Source organism: Lolium rigidum, chromosome 2, assembly GCF_022539505.1.
Source record: "Lolium rigidum isolate FL_2022 chromosome 2, APGP_CSIRO_Lrig_0.1, whole genome shotgun sequence".
Lineage (NCBI taxonomy): Eukaryota > Viridiplantae > Streptophyta > Magnoliopsida > Poales > Poaceae > Lolium > Lolium rigidum.
In genome coordinates, this window is record NC_061509.1 from 109,784,656 (window position 1) to 109,789,750 (window position 5,095).

A 5,095-nucleotide genomic window follows, 5' to 3' on the forward strand; every position below is an offset into this window, starting at 1 on the left:
CGGTGAAAGCCTAGAGTGTATGTAGATCGATGTAACTTGATATTGATAAAGCGGGATCCCCATGTTATCGTAGATCCAATACGAACCATGGGTCAATCGGCTCTTTGAGCCGATTCACGAAATGTACTGAGAGCCGATCGAGGCTCAGATTTAATGTTTACGTGTACGCCATGCATGAAACTAATTGAAGCAATCCATCACCTTCTGACGACCGGTATAGGTCAGGTGGCACACCCTGCAATAGCCGGGACGTGTGCCGGATTTTGCGAGCCGTCGCCGAGGGACCCGGGAGCCCACCGAGCGGTTACGGGAGCCTCCCGGCTCTTCGTGTCGCTCGTCGCTGCTCGCCGGTGGGTTTTGGCAGGCAACACAAGGTCAATGACCATGGGATCTTTGGCGGTCTTGTTGCCAGTTGATACGTCTCCGACGTATCGATAATTTCTTATGTTCTATGCCATATTATTGATGATACCTACATGTTTTATGCACACTTTATGTCATATTCGTGCATTTTCTGGAACTAACCTATTAACAAGATGCCGAAGTGCCGATTCTTTGTTTCTGCTGTTTTTGGTTTCGAAATCCTAGTAACGAAATATTCTCGGAATTGGACGAAATCAAAGCCCGGGGGCCTATTTTCTCACGAAGCTTCCGGAAGTCCGAAGGACGAGACGAAGAGGGGCCACGGAGTGGCCACACCCTAGGGCGGCGCGGCCCCACCCTGGCCGCGCCGGCCTGTGGTGTGGGCCCCCGTGCCGCCTCTTGACTTGCCCTTCCGCCTACTCAAAGCCTCAGTGACGAAACCCCCGATGCCGAGAGCCACGATACGGAAAACCTTCGCGAGACGCCGTCGCCGCCGATCCCATCTCGGGGGATCCGGAGATCGCCTCCGGCACCCTGCCGGAGAGGGGAATCATCTCCCGGAGGACTCTACACCGCCATGGTCGCCTCCGGAGTGATGAGTGAGTAGTCTCACCCCCTGGACTATGGGTCCATAGCAGTAGCTAGATGGTTGTCTTCTCCTCATTGTGCTTCATTGTTGGATCTTGTGAGCTGCCTAACATGATCAAGATCATCTATACTGTAATTCTATATGTTGTGTTTGTCGGGATCCGATGGATAGAGAATACTATGTCATGTTAATTATCAAGTTATTATACATGTGTTGTTTATGATCTTGCATGCTCTCCGTTTCTAGTAGAGGCTGCTGGCCAAGTTTTTACTTTTAACTCCAAGAGGAGTACTTATGCTCGATAGTGGGTTCATGCTGCATTGACACTAGGACGATGTGAGAAAGTTCTAAGGTTGTGTTGTCTTTGTTGCCACTAGGGATAAAACATTGGCGCTATGTCCGAGGATGTAGTTGTTGATTACATTACGCACCATACTTAATGCAATTGTACGTTGTTTAGCAACTTAATGTTTGGAGGGGTTCGGATGATAACTCTGAAGGTGGACTTTTTAGGCATAGATGCGGTTGGATGGCGGTCTATGTACTTTGTCGTAATGCCCAATTAAATCTCACTATACTTATCATGTCATGTATGTGCATTGTTATGCCCTCTCTATTTGTCAATTGCCCGACTGTAATTTGTTCACCCAACATGCTTTTATCTTATGGGAGGATGGAAGAAATACATGAATCGGCCTTATATGCACAGTTTGGGCTAGTTTGCCCGTGTATCTGTAATATAGTAGGATACGTGTCAGTTAGATAGAATTTGGCTCGTGCACGGTTGGAATTATTCCCACGTTAGAAAGTCTACGGACTATAAATATGTATCTAGGGTTACTGAAATAAACAACAATCACGTTCACCACAAACCAATCTAGGCGCATCGCCAACTCCCTTGTCTCGAGGGTTTCTTCCGGTAAGCATCATGTCTGCCTAGATCGCATCTTGCGATCTAGGCAAGACACGTTTATTCGCGGTTCATGCATTGCTCGTGCTGAAGCCTTGTTGATGGCGAGCAACGTAGTTATCTTAGATGTGTTAGGGTTAGCATTGTTTCATCGTATCATATGCTTTCGTCCGTGCAACCCTTAGACATCTAGCCGCCCTTACACCTATCTTAGGTGTAAGGGCGGCACCCCGCTTGATCATTATTTAGTAGATCCGATTCGTTATGATTGCTCCTTGTTCTTCAAGGATTAGTTTAATATCTGCATAGTTAGGCCTTACAAACGGGTTGAAGGATCCAGTGGCACGTAGGGTGTCGTTTGCTAGCCCTAGACAGGATGTTCCGGGGATCAACTTCATGTTGGTTTTTAGGCCTTGTCTAAGGTCGGTTTATGATCACCGTGCATGGCCGCCAGGCTCAATCACGCGTAGGATGTTCCGATTATGTGGTGAAAACCCTAAATCGTCGTAGGTCGTTTTAGCTTTATATTGATCAAGCAGGACCACCATCTGATCGTACACCTCGTACGAATCATGGGTGGATCGGCTCCTTGAGCCGATTCACAGACAACCCGAGAGCCGATCGAGGCTCGTATTTAATGTTTACGTGTATGCCATGCAGAAACTAAGCGAGGCAAATCCATCACCTTCCCGACCAGGTATAGGTCAGGTGGCACGCCCTGCACCAGCATCGGACGTGCGTGCCGAGTCTTTGCGGGCCGTCGCTCGAGGGACCAGGGCCAGCCGCAGTCCTGGGAGCCTCCCGGCTCTACTGTGTTGCCCGTCGCTGCTCGCCGGTGGGTTTCTGACCGCAACACTGCCATGAAGGAAACTAATTGAAGCAATCCATCACCTTCCTGACCAGGTATAGGTCAGGTGGCACGCCCTCGCAAAAGTCAGGACGTGTGCCGGATTTTGCGGGCCGTCGCCCGAGGGACCAGGGCCCACCAGCAGTTCTGGGAGCCTCCCGACTCTTCGTGTTGCTCGTCGCTGCTCGCCAGTGGGTTTTGGCAGGCAACACAAGGTCAATAACCGTGGGATCTTTGGCGGTCTTGTTGCCAGTCAAGGTGGCCATGTACCCCTCGTACCCCTCCTGGAACTTTGGGGTGCCCTGGAGTTCCTTCCAGCAATGATAGAAGGAAAAGGTCTTTCCTTCATTCGTCGATTTGAAGAAATCCAAAGCTTGCCACACCTAGAGCAAAGGAAGACAACAATGACAAACATATGTGCAAATAATGAAAGAACAAGTTGAGGTTAAGAACTATACCAAGTCCTTTACGCCGATGCCGCTAACGGGAATCCGCTTCACGTGATCATACGCCGCCTGGAACTTGTTGCATTCCGTTTGAATTGTTCCCCACCTCTTTTGGAGGGATATCTCGTTGCGGTCGCTCTCAAATGCCTCGTGTCCTTATTTGCGATATTCATGGTAGTATTCATAGATCCGGCGCAAGAATACGGCCCCCTTCTGCTCGGCACCTGTCAATGCATCTTGCCCAATGGTCAACCATCCATCGACGAGCATCTTATCCTCCTGCGCCGTGTAGTTGGTGGTTCTTTTGCTAACCCGGTGACCTCGAGCTTGTGCAGCTGCGGCTTGTGTGAGCTCCTCAGCGAACAACGGCTCCTGGTCGATGTTCATGCTGCCGGGATGGCCAGTGGTGTCCTCCTCTATGTCAATTGGAGGTGGCTGGGAGTCTGGTCGGTCGAAGGATATGGCACGGTGGTCGACATTGTCGGCGGGTAACACGGAGGGGCCTGCACGGTGGACGGTGCCAGCATCGATGGCGGCGCGCGCACGACCGACAAATCGTTGAGCAGGTTGCGTGCACCGGTCATGATTGCTGCTCCCAGGTGCTTGGGGGCCTTGGAGTTCGCCGGCGCACGGTTAAGGTCAATGGACGAAGGCGACGGCCCCGTCATGGACTCGCCCACCTCCGGTGACCCATCCCGTGATGGGTACGTGTACCACCCGCCACCATTTCCTGCGCGCCGGGCGTGTACCCAAACGGGGCAGTCGGCAGGGTTGTTGACCTTGGAGGAAGGGGCCGGGTCACGGACGAGGCCGAGCCCCCCCCTCCCGAGGCCGTGCCGGCGCCCGGGACGATCATGTGCTGAGCGAGCGTTGCGTGGCCGTAAAAGAGAATGGCATGCTCTTTCCTGGCATTCGCCTTCGCCTGCGTTTGGATTTGGAGGAGCTGCTCCGCCGCCCACTGCCGCTCCTCCACGGCAGCGGCATCTTCGTGCGTCCTGCGCCGTTCGCCCCGCTTCTTGCTCTCCATCGCCCTCTGCTGTGTGGTGAGCTCGGGCTTCGCCTTCTTCGTCGCCGGCCCGGGCTCCAGGACCAGTTCAGGAGCCGCTTCCACGGGTGGAGCGGAAGAGCTAGGCCTCGTCTCCGATAGTGGCGGCGGCAGGAGCTTCGTCGGCCATCTCTAGGTTTTGGGAGTGGAGTGAAGTGGGTGTGTTTTGGGAGGCAGACAGGTGGGCCAGGGGCGGACAAGGGGAGGACGCAAGCGGCTAGCGATCGGTGTCCGCGGCCACGCAAACTCGGCCCAGATTTGTGTCGGCTTTGGGTCGTCCCGGACGCCACGGCCATCCATTTTTGGGATGGGTCCGCGCGCTGAGCCGCGTTTTTGTCTGGTTCCACCCATCCAGACGCGCGGGCGCGAGATGGGTCGCCGCGTTGGAGATGCCCTTAGTGCATCACACTAGCGCCCCTGACTCTGTGTTACCATAACACCGACATCAGCACATATGTTTTGGGACACCGAAAGACGCGGCCACAATTTTGGCCCGCTGCTCGCATGGATGCCCCCCCCCCCCCCCCACAATGGCCTGCCTACATGCAAAATATTTGCTATTTGCAAAAATAAAAGCAACAAATTCCTATCGCAACACAATTCATATTGGTACCAATAATTCAATCAAATATTCAACAAAATAAATTACATTATTCAACCAAATTTGATATACACAGGATACATAATTATACATACAATAATTAAAGTAAATTAAAATCCGAGAAGATCAAAGAGGTCAAGACTCATGTGGTGTTTCCTCTCCTCGCCTAAAGATGTTCCACTAGATCATCTTAACGGCATGGATGAACCTGCTCACCGCGGATTTCTGATGCATGGCAAGAAAAGATATATTCAAACTTGGCTAGCACCTGGTGATCAACTTCGGCGAGAGGGC